The following is a 20098-nucleotide window of genomic DNA, read 5'->3' as shown; positions in this document are numbered from 1 at the left end:
CATGGTATCTTTAGTTCTAAAAACAAACGAAAACCCAAAACAAAAACTCAGGGGAGCATCATCCCTCCCCGTCATCCTACACTCTACCTTTCCCTATCTCCCCGTCCCTATTCTAAAATAACCCCAGCCCTAATCCCCCCTTCCACCTCTCCCGGGCAGCGTGCTGCCCCCACTTCCTCTCCTCCCTCTTCATCCTCCCCCTCAAATCTCCTTCCACCCTCCTCACTATTCCTTCCACCCCCCAATCTCTCCCTGTCTTGACCATGTTCTGCTCTGGCTTCCACAGCCCCCGCTTAAGAGGCTCATGAGAAGCCAGAGCAGAAACCTGTCCCTATCCGTCCCCCTCGCTCTCCCTACTCCTCTCTCTAACCTAGCCCACGTCAAAACAAAATCCCCTCTTACCCTTCCTAACAACACCCGTGCCTTTGCCCATACTACTCCGGCAATGGCACAGTCCCAAAAGACATGGCGCACAGTCTCCTCCCTGCCACAAGAAAGTCTTGGGCAAGTGGGGGATCGCGCCAAGCTATGCCGGTACATGGTGGAGCGTACCGGCAAACACTTGTGGAGGCTCAACCAATTCAGGTCCTTGAGCCTGTTGTCTAGACCCCGCGCCTGCACTCCTTCCCAGACCACCGCCGGGATGCCCACTACAGGTGCTGGACTTACTGCCCGTCTGACCTCCTCGTACAGGTGCCTGTGGTCTAAACCTACTCGGGCGACTTCAACCTCGGGGTGCGCACGCAGCCACTTGGCCGCATGGCCAAAGTGCCACGGCAGCTGTTCCGCCCGAGGACCCGTGTTAGACCACACCATTATGCTTCTCGCCTGATACGAGAAGAACACCCGCAGGAGGTAACCGGACGGGTGTAGTACTGGCTGAGCAAGCTCCGCCAACAGAAAAGAAACAAAAATTGCGTCCAGCTTGAGGGGGAGATGTGGTACCCCCCTACCTCCCTCCCCGATGGGACAGATCATGCGTGCCCTGGCGACCCACTCGTACCTGCCACCCCACATGAACTGAAACACCAGCCTCACTAGAGGCCTCCTCAGACAAGCCGGCAATGGGTAGATGTACGCCAAGTACAATAGAGATGGCAATACATCCACCTTTAGAACCAGGACCTTGCCTAAAAAGGACAAAGACCTAGCCCTCCACATCGCTAGCTTCCTCTGTACCACTGCAATGCGCATGTTCCAGTTCAGCGTCGCTGAGCCGGAGGTCTCAAAATGGACCCCGAGAATCCTCAGGGCCCCGTTACAGAGAGATAACCCTCCGGGCACATCCGTCCTACCACTCCATCTTCCGAAAAACTTAACGGAAGACTTCGCGTGGTTAAGAACCGCTCCCGACGCTCGGGTGAAGTCCCCAATGATGGCAAGGGACCTTGTCAGGCACGAGTCCTTGCAAAGCAGCAAGGAGGTGTCGTCGGCGTACTGTGTCAACTTGACACGGAGACCGCCACTTCCAGGTATCAGCAATCCCTCCACCCCTGTGTCTGCCCTAATGGCAGCCCCCAGAGGCTCCATGTACAGAACGAAGAGGAGAGCCGAGAGCGGGCATCCCTGCCTGACCCCAGACGAGAGGTCAAAAACGTCACCTAAGTGACTGTTAACGCTAACCCGGCACCCCGCCCCGACATATAAAGTACGGATCCAATCTATAAACTTCTCCCCAAATCCTAATCTACCTAACACCCTGAATAGAAAGGATCTATTCACGCGATCAAAGGCTTTCGCCTGATCTAGCGCTGCTACCATTAAAGGCAGCCCCCTATCTTCTACCCAAGCAATGGAGTCCCTGATCAACTGTAGGTTCCACCTAATAGAGCGTCCCTCTACCCCACACGTCTGATCCTCGTGGACGACGTAGGGAAGGGCTGTGCGCAACCGATCTGCTAAGACCTTTGCTAAGAGCTTATAGTCTACACACAGCATAGTCAACGGCCGCCAGTTGCCAAGGTCAGTTGCTTCCCCCTTCTTATACAGAAGTGACAGCACACCGACAGCCATTGATCCCCCCGGGACCCCCGTCTCAAGGATGGCCTTCAAGACTTCGAGGACCACTGGTCCAAGTATACCCCAAAACTTGAGGTAAAACTCGGCCGGCAGCCCATCCATCCCAGGCACCTTCCCTTTTCCCATCCTCCTGAGAGCACTCTCAACCTCCTCGAGGGAGATCTGAGCCTCCATCACATCTCTAATGTCCTCTGGCAATCGCCGGGACAAGTGTTCTAAAAACACATTTCCCTGCTCTACATCTATTTCCCTCTCCTTAAATAAACCTCGGAAATGATCAGTTGTCACCCTGACCATCTCCTCCGGCTTTCTAACTATACTGCCATTTTCTTCCCTAACCCCATGCATTATCTTCCTACTCTGCCTGCCCCTAACTGACTTAAAGAACATAGCGGAACAAGTCTCATTGTGTTCTAAAAAGCCATTATGCGCACGCTCCAGGAAAGCTCGAGCCTTCCGCTCCTGCAGCTCCCTGAGCTGCGCCTTCAGGGCTGTGGATCTCTCCCAGTCCATCAACCCGCCGAGGTTGCCTGCCTCGTACTCGAGTTCAATCAACCTTTGGATACGATCCACCTCCCTCCTTTCCTCCCTTTTTTTCCTCCTGCAATATCCTATTATAAAAGCCCTACTCCTTACCTTAACTAAATCCCACCACTCTAACACCCCCTCGCACATGAACCGGAGGCCTTCAATCCTCCGAAAGAAACCAATAAAGGCGTCGACGAAAGCTTGCTCCTCCAGCACATCCCGATCTAATTTCCAGTACCCCCTACCGAAGAGGCAGACTGGCGACCCCACCTGCAGGAGCACCCCGTCGTGGTCTGAAAAGGACACAGGCAACAGCCGCCCAGACAACCGACCCAAAGACCTGGAAAGAAAATGTAGTCGAGCCTCCGCGCAACCCCCCTGGAGTTACGCCATGTGGGACCAGCCATTGCCGGAGTAGTGTGCAGGCCTCCATCAACCAGACCATGGCAAGCCATTAGCCCGGTGATGGAGCCTGCACTACTATCCCCCCCTACCCCTAAATCTATATTAAAGTCCCCCCCTATCACTAAGTGCCTATTTGTAACACACAGGGGCGACAGACAGTCCACCATCTCCCTCCTGTCTGCCGCCACCTGTGGCCCATACACCACCACTAACCTATACCTACTATCCCTTAAAGTGACATCCACCCCCATAACCCTCCCTTGCATCACGACAAAAGATCCCTCCACCTTCACCTCCCTATTTCCAAACAAAATCCCCACCCCCGTTGAATGCACCCCACCTATACCCCACACTGACTCCCCCTTATCCCACTCCCTACTAAATCTGACGACATCCCCTCCATCCCTCAGGTGAACCTCCTGTAAAAAACAAACATCAAAACCCACCCCCTCTAAAAAACTAAAGACCACCCTCCTCTTAACAAAGTCCCTCATACCCCTTACATTTAAACTAAAAAAATTAACAGAAAGTATCATTTATAAATTAAATCACAACCCTTACTTTAACAAATGAAAAACACACTGTAACAAAAAAACAGGAGACTCACCCGATGCTCCCCTGCTCCATCTCATCCGGCGGGGACGTCTTCTCTCCTGACGTCCCCCCGTCCTCCATCTCTCCAACCCAGGATGCAGGTATGGTGTTTGGCCTCGGAGTGTCCTGCACCCTGGGTTCTCCACCAACCTCCTCTCTCCCTCCCTCTCTGTAGGCTGCTGGGCTGAGAGTAGGGGACCCAATCTCCCCAAACAGGAGTTGAGTTCCCCCCCCAGACAGCCAGCTCTGAGCCACGTCCTGGGAGTCACCCTCCACCAAATGTTGAGGGACTGAGGATGCCAGTGAGGACAAAGGCGTCCTTCCCTCCCCCATCCCACGCTTGGCCACCTCCTCCCTCTCCCCCCCTGTCAAGGACACCCTCTTCTTCCCTTTTTTCTTCGGTGTTAGAGGTAGCGGGGAGACATCACCCCCCCTCCCCGCTATCTCCTCCACCATTCCCCGCATCTCCTCAACGAGGGCACTCGACACGCTGTCCCCCCACTCCCCAACCCCCTCTCCCCCCTCCTCCCCGTCCACAGTCCCTGCCCCTGGCACCCCCCCCTCCACTGTTGCACTCTCTTGCTCCTCCACTTCTTTTCTTTCTTCCACCTTTTTTCCTTCTTCTCCTTCCGGTCCTTCTACTTCCTTCCCTTCTTTGTCCCCCATGTCTCCTGCTGGCACCTCTTTCTTCTCCTCCTTCTGTTTGGCCGTCTCATCTGGGCCTTTGTTCCCGTCCTTCCCTTGTTCTTCTTCCCCTCCTCTTCTTCCCCCATCCCCCGCTCCTGCTCCCCCTCCTGCCGCAGACGCGTATGACCGCCGACGAGCCGGGCAATCACGCCACAGGTGCGCTGATGATCCACACCCGTGGCAAGCCTTCGGCTCGTCACAGTCCTTGGCCTCGTGCCCACCCGATCCACAGAATCTGCACTTCTTTGTGCTACACGAGGCCAAGATATGACCATAGGTCATACAGCGCCTGCAGAATGGAGGCTGACGGGCATAGTATAACGTCCCCCTGTCAGCCCCCAGGGAGAACATTGCCGGAGGATGGAGGTAGCCGTCCAAACCCTTTGGGTCCTCCCTGAGCAAAGCCTGGAACCCTCTCCTCCCGTTCCAGAAGCCCAGGGAGTCCCTGATGAGCCTTGCCGAGGAGACATTGTTCATGTACCTCCCCAAAAAGGCTCTTACATCTTCATCCTTTACATGAGGATTGTACATATTTACTGTGACCAGCCTGAAGCTATTTTTCCCCAGGCTGGTCACTTCATAATGGCACATAGGCCTATCTTTCCCCATCTCTCTCGTCCTCTTCATCACCTCATCATGCTTCTCTTCTTTGTGAAAAGTCACGTCAAAAGCCACCTCCATCGGATTCCCCTGGAGGCACAAAACATCCTTGACCTCCATTTTCAGGATCCCGATTAAAATGGTTCTGCCGAAGGTTTCCCTCCCGAACGGCTCCAACTCCTTATTCCTCCAGGCAAAACGTACCGTGTTTGCCAATCCAATCCCAGGCATCTTTGTGTTTGAAATCGGTGGCATTTCCACCTGGAAAATGGCACGCTCCCTCGAACACAAAAGGCTTCTCCTCAACAAATCCAAAGTCAAAAAAGTATTATTGTAAAGGAAAAAAAAATGTTTTTACTTACCAAAACTTTTACCGCTCTCCGACCTTCGGCTTCCAGCTAAGCGAGCTCTGAGGCACCGCAGTACCGAGCTTGATCTTAGCCAGAAGGCCGAGAAGCGATAACCCACAAATTGACCCCTGCACCCGCCGGGCCCCCGGGGGTCTCGGCAGACCTCAGCGGTTTGGCAAAAGTTGTCTCCTCCCCACCCGACGTTTCCCTGGTGACAGGCGGGTGTTTTTTTTAACAAGTCGCTAATGCGTCTTTAAGTCACTAGCTCTTTAAGCCTAGTGCGACTATTTGTTCAAAGCCCGGAAAACACGTCAGTCGTCGTCGGGCTTGAACTCAATTGCCCGAGCGACTACTTTGAGTGGAAAAATACGCCGGTCGGTCGGTCGGTCGGTCGGTCGGTCGGTCGGTCAGCCGGCTTCAAGTCAAACGCCTGAGCAAAAAGTCTCGGCGTCATCTCTGTCAATTTCTCTTGAAACAAGATACCGGGCTCTGCCAGAAGCAAAGCCCTTCCAAAAATATGTTGAACTCGTAAGTGTTCCTCTCCACGGAAGTCTTTAGTAAAAGGCGAAAGGCTTGTGCGTAATGAAGAGAAACCAGAGTCGTATGGAAGTCAGAGGTCGGGGCCCGAGACACACACTGTGCACTCTAGGCCGGGTGCCCGCGGGTGGTTCCCGAACCCACTCTTCCAAGTTTGAGGGCTGTGGGTAAAAATTCAAAGACAGACAGACAGACAGACAGACAGACAGACAGACAGACAGACAGACAATCCTGGTGAAGTGATTGTATTTTTTGGGGGGGGGTCAAAAACAGAGACAGACAGACAGACAGACAGACAGACAGACAGACAGACAGACAGACAGACAATCCTGGTGAAGTGATTGTATTTTTTGGGGGGGGTCAAAAACAGAGACAGACAGACAGACAGACAGACAGACAGACAGACAGACAGACAGACAGACAATCCTGGTGAAGTGATTGTATTTTTTGGGGGGGTCAAAAACAGAGACAGACAGACAGACAGACAGACAGACAGACAGACAGACAGACAGACAGACAATCCTGGTGAAGTGATTGTAATTTTTTGGGGGGGGTCAAAAACAGACAGACACACACACACACACAGAGACACACACACAGAGACACACACACACACACACACACACACAGAGACACACACACACACACACACACACACACAGAGACACACACACACACACACACACACACAATCCTGGCCAATGTTTTTTTTTTTTTTTTTTTTTTTTTTTTTTTTTTTAAGTAAAATGGCGGGAAAACGGGGGACCCCATGAAGGGGGCTTCGCCCTTGTTTCAGTTGGATGATTCTTCTTTTTTCATTCCTTCTCTTCTTCTGCTAGCTGTTTTACATAGCTTTGCGTATTTCTTTTTCCTTGACAATGAGAGAAAAGTGTTGCACCGTTCCCGGAGGTACTGCAATACCGGGTCGATGCGTGGAGCGGACGGAGCAAGCCCCATTTCCGACTCCCTGTTCGAAAAATCCATTTAATATGTAGTCCCCCGATGGGGGACGTATCAGATATTAAACTGATAAGAACAGATTTTTTTTTTTACAAAATATATTTATTACGTTCCATGCCTTTCATTACAAAACCATATATCAATCCAAAATCATAACTAGGCATTTTTTAACTTCAACACAAACATTAAACCCCAATACAAAGACTCGTCTTCCCTCCCCTTCCCACTTACAAACCAAAACACATACCCACATTAAATACCCAACAAAACTTACCCTATACTCCCGACCGACGGGGACGCCTCCTCCACTCCTGACGCTCCTCCGTCGGCCACCATCCCTTCTCCCCTAGAAACAACACCAATTCCCTGCACACCCACACTCTGTGCCTTGTGCACCCCACTCAAGTCCACCACTCCACCCTCCTTCTGACTCTGGCCCGAGCACCCCATGCCCTCAAACAAAAAGTTAACCCCTTCCTCCATCCCCCAGCTCTGGGCAATGCCTGGAAGGTCCAGCTCAGCCAGGGGTGTAAAAGAGCACGAAGGAGAGGGAGCCCACGAGGGCCCCGCTTCCTCTCCCCCCTGCCCTGCCCCCCCCCCTACCATCCTTCCTCCTCCTGCTGTCCTTACGCTCCCACTTCTTAGGTCTCTTTATCGGTGGAGGGCGCAGCCAGGGAACATCCCTATCCGCGTCCGACAGCCCCCCCCCTCGCTTCGGTCATATTATCCGCCAGCCCACCCCTCGCTTCCTTCACAGTGTCCGTCAGCCCCCCCACCATCTTCCTAAGTTCCTCCACCCGTGATCTCACCCTCTTTACTATCCCCCCACTCCTTCACTCCTTCTCCTACTGGTCCCGCCACCTCTGCCTTCTCTGTCTCCTCCCTTTCTGTCGCTTTCTTCTCCACCACCTTCTTCCCTGTCTCCTTCCTTTCTGTCTCTTTCTTCTCCACCCCCTTCTTCCCTGTCTCCTTCCTTTCTGTCTCTACCACCTTCTTCCCTGTCTCCTTCCTTTCTGTCTCTTTCTTCTCCACCACCGTCTTTCTCTATCTCCTCCCTCTCTGTTTCCTTCTCCGTCTCCTTCTCCACCGCCATCTTCTCTATCTCCTCCCTCTCTGTTTCCTTCTCCGTCTCCTTCTCCACCACCTTCTTCTCCGACCCTCCACTCTCTTATCTCCTTCCTCCTCCTGCTCCTTCTCTCCTTCAGCTCCTGCTCCTCCTCTCTTTCAGCCTCCTTCCCTTCCGGTTCCACTATGTCAATTTCTTCCTTTTCCTCTTCTGCTCCTGCTATCTCTCTTTCCTCCTTCTCCCGCCGTGTGTCCCTTTCCTCTGTGCCTGTTCTTGCTTCTTTGTCCCCTCCTCTTCTTCCCCCATCCCCGGCTCTCGCTCCCCCCCCAGCTGCAGACGCGTATGACCTCTGACGCGCCGGGCATTCACGCCACAGGTGCGTCAGCATGCCACACCCGTGACATGCCTTCGGCGCATCACAGTCCCTCGCCTCGTGCTCCGTAGATCCACAATACCTACACTTCTTTGTGCTACACGAGGCGAGGATATGACCATAGGCCATACAACGCCTGCAGAACGGGGGCTGACGTGCATAATACAACGTCCCCCTGTCAGCCCCCAGGGAGAACATCGCCGGCGGATGGAGGTAGCCTCCCAACCCCCCAGGGTCCTCCCTGAAGCAACGGCCTGATACCTCTCTTCCCATCCCAGAAGCCCAGGGAGTCCCTGAGGAGCCTCGCCGTTGAGGACATTGTCCATGTAACGCCCAAGGAAAGTCCTCACCTCATCGTCCTTCACATGAGGGTTATACATATTAACCGTGACCACCCGGAAATTGGTTTTTCCCAGGCTGGTCACCTCGTAATAGCGCATCGGTCCATCCTTTCCCACTTCTCTCGCCCTCCTCATTACCCTCCTCGTACTTGTCTTCTTTGTGGAGGGTCACGTCAAAAGCCACCTCCAGTGGGTTCGCCTGGAGGCACAACACTTCCCCCACCTGCAACTTTAGGATCCCGATCAATATTGTTCTCCCAAAGGTCTCCCTCCCAAACGGTTCCATCTCCTTGTTCCTCCAGGCGAACCTCACTGTGTTCGCTATCCCGATTCCAGGCGTCTTGTTGGGAGCATGTCGAGCCATTTTTAAACCAAGAAAAAAGGTTTCCACCTCCTCGAAAAAAGCTCTCTTGAAAAGAAGCCTCTAGAAAAAAAATTCTTTTATACCGGAAAAAAAGGGAAAACCCGTTTCCCCACACTCCAACCTTTTCCTCCCTCCTGCCTTCCTTCGACCTTTTGGCTCAGCGGGCTCTGGGGCACCTCGGTACCAAGCTTGATCTGAGCCAAAAGGCCGAGAAGCGATAACCCACAAATTGACCCCTGCACCCGCCGGGCCCCCGGGGGTCTCGGCAGACCTCAGCGGTTTGGCAAAAGTTGTCTCCTCCCCACCCGACGCTTCCCTGGTGACAGGCGGGTGTTTTTTTTAACAAGTCGCTAATGCGTCTTTAAGTCACTAGCTCTTTAAGCCTAGTGCGACTATTTGTTCAAAGCCCGGAAAACACGTCAGTCGTCGTCGGGCTTGAACTCAATTGCCCGCGCGACTACTTTGAGTGGAAAAATACGCCGGTCGGTCGGTCGGTCGGTCAGCCGGCTTCAAGTCAAACGCCTGAGCAAAAAGTCTCGGCGTCATCTCTGTCAATTTCTCTTGAAACAAGATACCGGGCTCTGCCAGAAGCAAAGCCCTTCCAAAAATATGTTGAACTCGTAAGTGTTCCTCTCCACGGAAGTCTTTAGTAAAAGGCGAAAGGCTTGTGCGTAATGAAGAGAAACCAGAGTCGTATGGAAGTCAGAGGTCGGGGCCCGAGACACACACTGTGCACTCTAGGCCGGGTGCCCGCGGGTGGTTCCCGAACCCACTCTTCCAAGTTTGAGGGCTGTGGGTAAAAATTCAAAGACAGACAGACAGACAGACAGACAGACAGACAGACAGACAGACAGACAATCCTGGTGAAGTGATTGTATTTTTTGGGGGGGGGCCAAAAACAGAGACAGACAGACAGACAGACAGACAGACAGACAGACAGACAGACAGACAGACAGACAATCCTGGTGAAGTGATTGTATTTTTTGGGGGGGTCAAAAACAGAGACAGACAGACAGACAGACAGACAGACAGACAGACAGACAGACAGACAGACAATCCTGGTGAAGTGATTGTATTTTTTGGGGGGGTCAAAAACAGAGACAGACAGACAGACAGACAGACAGACAGACAGACAGACAGACAGACAGACAATCCTGGTGAAGTGATTGTAATTTTTTGGGGGGGGTCAAAAACAGACAGACACACACACACACACAGAGACACACACACAGAGACACACACACACACACACACACACACACAGAGACACACACACACACACACACACACACACAGAGACACACACACACACACACACACACACAATCCTGGCCAATGTTTTTTTTTTTTTTTTTTTTTTTTTTTTTTTTTTAAGTAAAATGGCGGGAAAACGGGGGACCCCATGAAGGGGGCTTCGCCCTTGTTTCAGTTTGGATGATTCTTCTTTTTTCATTCCTTCTCTTCTTCTGCTAGCTGTTTTACATAGCTTTGCGTATTTCTTTTTCCTTGACAATGAGAGAAAAGTGTTGCACCGTTCCCGGAGGTACTGCAATACCGGGTCGATGCGTGGAGCGGACGGAGCAAGCCCCATTTCCGACTCCCTGTTCGAAAAATCCATTTAATATGTAGTCCCCCGATGGGGGACGTATCAGATATTAAACTGATAAGAACAGATTTTTTTTTTTTTTTGGAAAAGTTTTTATTATCACAATTCCTTTAAGGACAGCTCACATATGTTTGTACATCATTATATACACATAAAAACGGCATGAACGCATAAAACACAGCATTTGAAGATTTCATTTAAATTTGTAAAAAAGTACATGTTGTTAAAACCAATAAAAACAACCATGATTAAAAGTACTTTTCATTGTGGAAAACATCAAATCTGTAAAAGCCATTTAAAATGTGTACAAATGATTTAACAAGGTAAAACATTTTTAAGACATGAAAAACATGTTAAAAAGTCACTTGCTAAGAGGCTGTCTTCGGTCCTTTGTACAGGAGCGGGGTGAGTCCTTATCAAACTTGCCTCCTCCTGCTCTCCCGAATCAATCATCGTCCCGTCCTTAGGGGCCCAGAGGAGATGCCTCCCCTAGGTGCATCGCCCTAGGCGCCGCAGCGCTGTCAGGCCGTGGCCGCAGGGACCTTGGGTGTTGTGGGGGACCCTTCGCCTGGGGTCGAGGCCCCCTTCCTTCTGTACCACCCCAGGGCCTCTGTGGCTACCATGGCCACTGCCTGGGGGGTGGTGTCGACCTGTTTCGCTACCAGCAGGTTGCGGGAGGACCACAGTGCTGCCTTCAGACACGTGAGGGTGGGCCAGAGCTTGGTGAAGGCCTTTGATGGAATGGGCCTTCGGCCCACCCCATACAGCACGAGCTGGGGCGTTAGGTCCTCCCCTGCTGGCAGACACGAGGAGATCAGGGGGCCTACTTCCTTCCACAGGTCCCTAGCGGCTCTGCACTCCCAGAGCAAGTGCCTCACCGACTCTTCTTGGCCACAGCCTGGTCGGGGGCACGCGGATGTCCTCGCCATGCCCCGGGAGTGCATAACGGCCCTGACCGGGAGGATCTCGTGGGCGACCATCCAGGACAGGTCCCGGTGCTGATTCAGGAGAGCAGGATGGGCCACATTACGCCAAACCGTTGTGGGCTCGCCTATAGCAAGCCCGCGCACTGGACACACTGGTTCCCGGTCCTGCACAAGAGAGAGAAGAGAGCGATGTTTAGTTAAAACTGTGACTGCTTCTTTTTCCAATTTAAAATGTCTTAAAAACTTCTGGAGCTGGGCGTAGTGTGTGGGAAGCAGGAAAGAGACTGGGGCTCGCAGGTCGACTGGGATCAGCCTCAGAGTCCTGAGGTAAGATCCCAGCCAGAACCGTGCGAGGGCCTGAGTCTTATTGATGGCCAGGGAGGTGGCAAGAGTGAGGTGTAACGCTGTGTAGCGGCTGCCCAGGAACAAGTAGAGGTCAGGCAAGCCTTTCCCCCCCTTGGACCTGGGCCTCTTGACCACCTCCCTCCTCAGCCTCTCCCACTTGCTCCCCCACAAGAAGTAAAACAGCATCCGCTCCAGGGCTAAAAGAGTTCTCCTAGGGGGGATAAAAACAGAACTGATTAATAAAAGCACAGGTAAAATCACTGCTTTAATGATTAAAACCTTGCCCTCAAAAGTCAGCTGTCGTAGTCCCCAAAAACCCAGTCTCTGTCTTACTGTCCCCAGGGTCCCACTCCAATTTCCGCTCCCTCCTCCCTCCTGGTCAAACTTTACCCCCAGTACCCTTATGTCCGTCGTTTTAACCGTCAGTGGTAGTCTGGTCAAGTCTGGGTCTGCCCACGGTCCGAAAAATTGGGCCTCTGTCTTGTCTCTGTTCAGTCTCGCCCCAGAGGCTCGTCCGTACCAGTCAGTCCTGTCCAGGGTCCTGTCGACGGATAAAAGGTCGGTGCATAAAATGTTGACGTCGTCCATGTAAAATACGCACTTGGCGGTCATCCCCCCACTCCCCGGGATCCCCACCCCACTGATCCGTTGGTCCCTTCTCAAGACCTGTGCCAGTGGTTCAATACAGGCCACAAACAGAAGAGGAGATAACGGACAGCCCTGACGGACGCCGCAGTGTACTCCCACTGCCTTTGACAGATGCCCATTTACAAGGATTTTGCTGGTGATGTCGCCGTACAGCAGTCCCACCCAAGCTAAAAACCTGTCCGGGAAACCCATTTTTTGCAGTACCTTAAAGAGGTACTGGTGCGAGACCCGATCAAAGGCTTTTTCAAAATCTAAATTTAGGACTACAAGCCGCATATTTCTGTCTCTCGCATAACAGATGGCATCTCGGATCAGTATCAGGCTGTCCGTGATCTTCCTTCCGGGAATGGCACAGGTTTGATCCGGGTGGATCACCTCCCCTAAAACAGAAGACATTCTGAGTGTTAAAACCTTGGTAAAAAGTTTACAATCAAAATTTAAAAGGGTTATCGGTCTCCAGTTCTTTAGGTCTGTCCTGTCGTTTTTCTTATATAAAAGAGTCACGATCCCCACTCTAAAACTGTCAGGTAGTCTGTCAAGGTATTCAAAGTCAGTAAAAACAGTCAAAAGTTCGTCGGCTAAAACATCCCAAAAGGTCAGATAAAACTCCAAGGGGAGGCCATCCTCCCCCGGTGACTTACCCCTCTTAAAATGCTTCAGTCCTTGGTCAATTTCTGTCCTCGTCAAGTCTTTTGTCAGGTCGTCTGTGTTGGGTAAGGTCTTGTCAATGTATGTTAAAACGTCCCCCATTGTTTCCTCGCATACATCTTTTACCCCAAACAGTTCCCCATAAAAATCCTCGACTACTTTTTCCATTCCTTCTGTGTCTGTTTTTAAAACCCCATCTTTATCTTTTAACCCTGTCATTATCCTACCCTTACTAACTATCTTCTTAAAAAAGTACCTTGTGCACTTCTCCCCCTCTTCTAGTTCCCTTTCCTTGCTTCTTAAAATAACCCCTTTGCTTTTTTGTTCTGCTAAAAGTGCCATTTCCTTTTTAACTAGTTTAATTTCGTGGTTAAAATCAAAGCCCTGTTGGCCTAGATTAAAATACCTTTCCAGTCGCTTTTGCAGTCCCACCATGCATCTATCTTTTTCTTTACTTTTCTTCTTTCCTATTTCTCTAAAGAAAGTCCTCGTCCTACCCTTCACCATTTCCCACCATTGTGCTCGTGTGTCAAAGAAGTCCTGTAGCGTCTGCCACTGGCTGAACTGCTCCCTGTACTGACTAACTACTCTATCATCTTCTAAAAGGGAACAGTTCAATTTCCAGGGCCCTCTTCCCACAGTCACACCCGAAGTTAGTGAAAGGGTGCACGTCAGCATTACGTGATCTGAGAAAAAGGCAGGGGTTATTCTAGCATCAGTTGGGGGGCAGTCCCGGGTAAACAGATAGTCAATGCGAGAGGCTCTGGTGCCGTCACCACTGGTCCAGGTGAAGCCCTCCTCTCTTGGATGCAGGGTTTTAAAACAGTCGGTCAGTTTAAAATCCCTGCACAGCCCTTGCAATAAAACACTTGACCTATCTACCTTAAAATCCTCTCCCGCCCCTCTCCTGTCTGCTCTACTTAAAACACAATTAAAATCCCCACCCACGACTAGAGGATCCCTCCCTAGCAGGTGGGACTGCAAGTCTTCTAAAAGTGCGCACCGGTCATGTTTGTCATTAAAACCATACACATTTAGCATGTTAAAATCTCTCCCCATAAAAGTACAATTGGCTAAAAGAGCACGCCCACCTACCACCACCGTGCTCCCCCTCACCACCACCTGTGGGGTCTTGATTAAAATGGCAACACCGTCGTTTTTATTAAAATTTGAGCCACTCCAAATGGAGGGCCCATGCTGCCACTTGTCCTCCCATTTCCTATAAGAGGATAAAAAGGGTAGACCACACTCCTGTAATAAAAACACATCTGAATTAAACCTTTCTAAAAAGGATAAAACCGACTGTGCTCTTCTTTCTGTTTTTATGCTTCTCACATTTATGGTGGTGATGTTAAAAGCCATAAGAGGGGTGAGTAAAAACAGTGCTTAAAAGAAAAGGCATTTAAACAGTTAAAAGGGGGTTACTTGTCTAGTGCTTCCTCTCTCTCCCGCCGGGGTAACGGGGGATGGCAGGGAGAGGAGGTTAAAACAGGACTTAAAAAGGAGATTGTGTTGGGGGAGTTGGGAGGGAAGGTTCTGGGTTCTTCCTCCCCCTGGGAGCTCTCCCATTCCAATTTGCCCTTTTTTTCATCGCCTTGTTCGGGGTCGGAGAGCTCCTCAGCATTTCTTTTTCGTGGGGGGAGGTGTTCTTCCAGAATCTCCACTCCCTCTCCCGTATCTCCTGACGCTGTCTCCACAGCTTTCTCTGACACAGTCTCCATACTGTCTGACCCACTTGGGGAGTTCTCACTCAAGACCTCTCCGGGGCCGTCTTTCTCGGCCCTTTCTCCTTCAGGGGTCACATTAATCTGGGGCAGGGGGATTGGGGGGGAGGGGGTTTTGTCCTCTCCTCCCACTTTTTCCACCACTGCACCTTCCGCGCCCTCCACTACCACCGGCTCCACCACTACCTCCTCAACCACCACCGGCTCCACCACCACCTCCTCGGCAACTGCCGTTCCCTCCCCTTGGCGCTCAGAAGCCCGGTCCGCGGCCGCCGTCTCCCTCCTCTCGGCCCTGACCTTATTGGCCCAGGAGAAGGGGCAGCCGCGGATGAGGTGGGACCGCTCGCCACAGAGGTTGCACGACCTTCCGTTCGTGCACTCCTCGTAGCGGTGGCCCACCTCCCGGCACTTCATGCAGACGACCTTTTTACAGGCCTCTGCGAGATGGCCATGTTCACCACACTTACGGCACAGCTTAGGCTGGTCCTGGTAGTGAACATGGCCCCTATTCTCTCCGAGGACTGTGGTGGATGGGATGGCTTTCAACCCACCATAGCCCCCGGGGTCCTCCCTCTGCTGGACAGTAACCCTCCAGGCCCCTGTCCAGATCCCATCGGGATCCTTCACCTGGACCAAGGGCCCCTTCACATTGCAGTACCTGCCCAGCCATACTGCAACGTCCTCCGGCTGTACGGTTTCGTTATACATACGGATAATAACGGTTTTAATGCTATTATCCGTCAGCTTGGTCACCTCAAACATTGCTGTGAGGGACCCCTGGATGTTCAGGGAGTTCTGGAGTTGCCCCCAGAACTCCCGCAGGAAGCTGGCGTTGGCAAAGCTGACATCGAAGCCCTTCCCATAGGGAAGGGCTAAGATGCAGTTTACCTGCGCGGGGTGGAAACCGAGCTCTTTCTGGAGGAATTTTCTGGAGAAATCCAATCGGGATAACTCCATTATTTTCCCTCCCTTCTCCTTTAAAAGGAGGCGCACTGCATGGTGCCTCCTCATGCCAACCTGTGCTGCTGACATGATGGAGGCCCACTCCCTTTACAGCCCAACACCAGTGAAAAGGGGGGGGGAGGGGAAGGGGAAAAGGGGAGGGGAAAGGAAGGAAGGGGGGCGGGGGGAGGGAGAGGGTGTTGGGAAAAAGGGAAGGAGTGAAAGACAACCGAGGGAGCTGGCAGGCTCAGGTAGACTAAGCTAACAGGGCCTACCAGCACCACGGAACACACAACAAACTATCTGGCACAGCACCAAACTAATCTTATTGACAATGGGAAAGGACACTAGGAGGGGAATTTTTTGTTTTATATTTTCCACAGGGGGGAGGGCACAAAAGGGAAAGACAAAAATAAACCACACAAACAAACTAAAGGCTAGAATGCTAGCAGGCCACACCAGCAGGCCAGGCTAGGCCTACCAGCTGGCAGGCCCACCAGCCAAGAGGCCTCAAAACAAAAAACCAACAAGGCACACAAACCAAGAGGGAAGACAACCTAGGGGGTAAGACTAACAAAACAAATTAAATAAAGTAAAAGGGAAGTGAAGGGATGACAACAACAAAAGGACAAACTGACTAAACAACACCTACCAAACATGAGGGACAAGAAGGCTAGCAGGCCTCACCAGCCGGCCAGGCTAGGCTAACCAGGCAGCAGGCTAGCTAGCAAAATGTCCCCCAGTTGGCAACACAAACAACAAGAAACTGAACAAAAGGAAATTTGGGGGATAAACTAAGGGTACAAGGTGGATGGGAACAAAGAATAAACAGTCAAACAATGCCTGCCACGCCTAAGGGGCCAGGAGGCTTGCAGACCAGGCTAAGCTAAAGCTAGCAGGCCGACAAGCCAGAAAGCCACCCCAGCTAGCAGACAACACACAACTGAAGACAATGGGAGGAGCTAAGGAGGGGACTATAGGATACACGGGGGAGGAGAGATGCAAAACAGGACAAGCAGGGGAAAACACAAAATAAATGTAATAACTAAAGAAAAAGGACCAGAGGGCCTTTAAACTCACCCTACAGGTGCTGGTGCACCTGTAGTCCACCACCAAGACCACCACCTAACCCAGGACAAAGAATAAACAAAGGTGAGACAAAAAACAACAATAATGACAATAAATGATGATTTTAACAAAAATAAATAGCACAATTTTCCCGGGCGCCCTCCGGCCTGTGATCGCTTCTCTGATCAAGTGCAGCACTGGCAAGGTAACTACACTTGATCTGAGCCAAAAGGCCGAGAAGCGATAACCCACAAATTGACCCCTGCACCCGCCGGGCCCCCGGGGGTCTCGGCAGACCTCAGCGGTTTGGCAAAAGTTGTCTCCTCCCCACCCGACGTTTCCCTGGTGACAGGCGGGTGTTTTTTTTAACAAGTCGCTAATGCGTCTTTAAGTCACTAGCTCTTTAAGCCTAGTGCGACTATTTGTTCAAAGCCCGGAAAACACGTCAGTCGTCGTCGGGCTTGAACTCAATTGCCCGAGCGACTACTTTGAGTGGAAAAATACGCCGGTCGGTCGGTCGGTCGGTCGGTCGGTCGGTCAGCCGGCTTCAAGTCAAACGCCTGAGCAAAAAGTCTCGGCGTCATCTCTGTCAATTTCTCTTGAAACAAGATACCGGGCTCTGCCAGAAGCAAAGCCCTTCCAAAAATATGTTGAACTCGTAAGTGTTCCTCTCCACGGAAGTCTTTAGTAAAAGGCGAAAGGCTTGTGCGTAATGAAGAGAAACCAGAGTCGTATGGAAGTCAGAGGTCGGGGCCCGAGACACACACTGTGCACTCTAGGCCGGGTGCCCGCGGGTGGTTCCCGAACCCACTCTTCCAAGTTTGAGGGCTGTGGGTAAAAATTCAAAGACAGACAGACAGACAGACAGACAGACAGACAGACAGACAGACAGACAATCCTGGTGAAGTGATTGTATTTTTTGGGGGGGGGTCAAAAACAGAGACAGACAGACAGACAGACAGACAGACAGACAGACAGACAGACAGACAATCCTGGTGAAGTGATTGTATTTTTTGGGGGGGTCAAAAACAGAGACAGACAGACAGACAGACAGACAGACAGACAGACAGACAGACAGACAGACAATCCTGGTGAAGTGATTGTATTTTTTGGGGGGGTCAAAAACAGAGACAGACAGACAGACAGACAGACAGACAGACAGACAGACAGACAGACAGACAATCCTGGTGAAGTGATTGTAATTTTTTGGGGGGGGTCAAAAACAGACAGACACACACACACACACAGAGACACACACACAGAGACACACACACACACACACACACACACAGAGACACACACACACACACACACACACACACAGAGACACACACACACACACACACACACACACAATCCTGGCCAATGTTTTTTTTTTTTTTTTTTTTTTTTTTTTTTTTTTTAAGTAAAATGGCGGGAAAACGGGGGACCCCATGAAGGGGGCTTCGCCCTTGTTTCAGTTTGGATGATTCTTCTTTTTTCATTCCTTCTCTTCTTCTGCTAGCTGTTTTACATAGCTTTGCGTATTTCTTTTTCCTTGACAATGAGAGAAAAGTGTTGCACCGTTCCCGGAGGTACTGCAATACCGGGTCGATGCGTGGAGCGGACGGAGCAAGCCCCATTTCCGACTCCCTGTTCGAAAAATCCATTTAATATGTAGTCCCCCGATGGGGGACGTATCAGATATTAAACTGATAAGAACAGATTTTTTTTTTTTTTTTTTTGGAAAAGTTTTTATTATCACAATTCCTTTAAGGACAGCTCACATATGTTTGTACATCATTATATACACATAAAAACGGCATGAACGCATAAAACACAGCATTTGAAGATTTCATTTAAATTTGTAAAAAAGTACATGTTGTTAAAACCAATAAAAACAACCATGATTAAAAGTACTTTTCATTGTGGAAAACATCAAATCTGTAAAAGCCATTTAAAATGTGTACAAATGATTTAACAAGGTAAAACATTTTTAAGACATGAAAAACATGTTAAAAAGTCACTTGCTAAGAGGCTGTCTTCGGTCCTTTGTACAGGAGCGGGGTGAGTCCTTATCAAACTTGCCTCCTCCTGCTCTCCCGAATCAATCATCGTCCCGTCCTTAGGGGCCCAGAGGAGATGCCTCCCCTAGGTGCATCGCCCTAGGCGCCGCAGCGCTGTCAGGCCGTGGCCGCAGGGACCTTGGGTGTTGTGGGGGACCCTTCGCCTGGGGTCGAGGCCCCCTTCCTTCTGTACCACCCCAGGGCCTCTGTGGCTACCATGGCCACTGCCTGGGGGGTGGTGTCGACCTGTTTCGCTACCAGCAGGTTGCGGGAGGACCACAGTGCTGCCTTCAGACACGTGAGGGTGGGCCAGAGCTTGGTGAAGGCCTTTGATGGAATGGGCCTTCGGCCCACCCCATACAGCACGAGCTGGGGCGTTAGGTCCTCCCCTGCTGGCAGACACGAGGAGATCAGGGGGCCTACTTCCTTCCACAGGTCCCTAGCGGCTCTGCACTCCCAGAGCAAGTGCCTCACCGACTCTTCTTGGCCACAGCCTGGTCGGGGGCACGCGGATGTCCTCGCCATGCCCCGGGAGTGCATAACGGCCCTGACCGGGAGGATCTCGTGGGCGACCATCCAGGACAGGTCCCGGTGCTGATTCAGGAGAGCAGGATGGGCCACATTACGCCAAACCGTTGTGGGCTCGCCTATAGCAAGCCCGCGCACTGGACACACTGGTTCCCGGTCCTGCACAAGAGAGAGAAGAGAGCGATGTTTAGTTAAAACTGTGACTGCTTCTTTTTCCAATTTAAAATGTCTTAAAAACTTCTGGAGCTGGGCGTAGTGTGTGGGAAGCAGGAAAGAGACTGGGGCTCGCAGGTCGACTGGGATCAGCCTCAGAGTCCTGAGGTAAGATCCCAGCCAGAACCGTGCGAGGGCCTGAGTCTTATTGATGGCCAGGGAGGTGGCAAGAGTGAGGTGTAACGCTGTGTAGCGGCTGCCCAGGAACAAGTAGAGGTCAGGCAAGCCTTTCCCCCCCTTGGACCTGGGCCTCTTGACCACCTCCCTCCTCAGCCTCTCCCACTTGCTCCCCCACAAGAAGTAAAACAGCATCCGCTCCAGGGCTAAAAGAGTTCTCCTAGGGGGGATAAAAACAGAACTGATTAATAAAAGCACAGGTAAAATCACTGCTTTAATGATTAAAACCTTGCCCTCAAAAGTCAGCTGTCGTAGTCCCCAAAAACCCAGTCTCTGTCTTACTGTCCCCAGGGTCCCACTCCAATTTCCGCTCCCTCCTCCCTCCTGGTCAAACTTTACCCCCAGTACCCTTATGTCCGTCGTTTTAACCGTCAGTGGTAGTCTGGTCAAGTCTGGGTCTGCCC

General features: G+C 51.5%; 4 non-coding genes and 2 pseudogenes across 4 annotated transcripts; all 6 read right to left on the bottom strand.

Annotated features, from left to right (window-relative positions):
• Window positions 1-5668: 5668 nt before the first annotated feature.
• On the bottom strand, window positions 5669-5785 carry LOC115187288 (U5 spliceosomal RNA). Its single transcript, XR_003876006.1, has one exon. It is a non-coding gene; the product is annotated as a U5 spliceosomal RNA (small nuclear RNA).
• Window positions 5786-6607: 822 nt separating this feature from the next.
• On the bottom strand, window positions 6608-6782 carry LOC115187260 (uncharacterized; annotated as a pseudogene).
• A 2619-nt stretch (window positions 6783-9401) lies between these two features.
• Window positions 9402-9518, bottom strand: LOC115187287 (U5 spliceosomal RNA). Its single transcript, XR_003876005.1, has one exon. It is a non-coding gene; the product is annotated as a U5 spliceosomal RNA (small nuclear RNA).
• Window positions 9519-10345: 827 nt separating this feature from the next.
• LOC115187254 (uncharacterized) lies at window positions 10346-10524 on the bottom strand (annotated as a pseudogene).
• Window positions 10525-17346: 6822 nt separating this feature from the next.
• Window positions 17347-17463, bottom strand: LOC115187284 (U5 spliceosomal RNA). The gene has a single exon (XR_003876003.1). It is a non-coding gene; the product is annotated as a U5 spliceosomal RNA (small nuclear RNA).
• An 820-nt stretch (window positions 17464-18283) lies between these two features.
• LOC115187255 (U2 spliceosomal RNA) lies at window positions 18284-18466 on the bottom strand. Its single transcript, XR_003875981.1, has one exon. It is a non-coding gene; the product is annotated as a U2 spliceosomal RNA (small nuclear RNA).
• Between the last annotated feature and the right edge of the window lie 1632 nt (window positions 18467-20098).

Source organism: Salmo trutta, unplaced genomic scaffold (genome assembly GCF_901001165.1).
Source record: "Salmo trutta unplaced genomic scaffold, fSalTru1.1, whole genome shotgun sequence".
NCBI lineage: Eukaryota > Metazoa > Chordata > Actinopteri > Salmoniformes > Salmonidae > Salmo > Salmo trutta.
The sequence above is the reverse complement of the archived record's forward strand: the minus strand, read 5'-3'. Positions and strand labels throughout refer to the sequence as shown.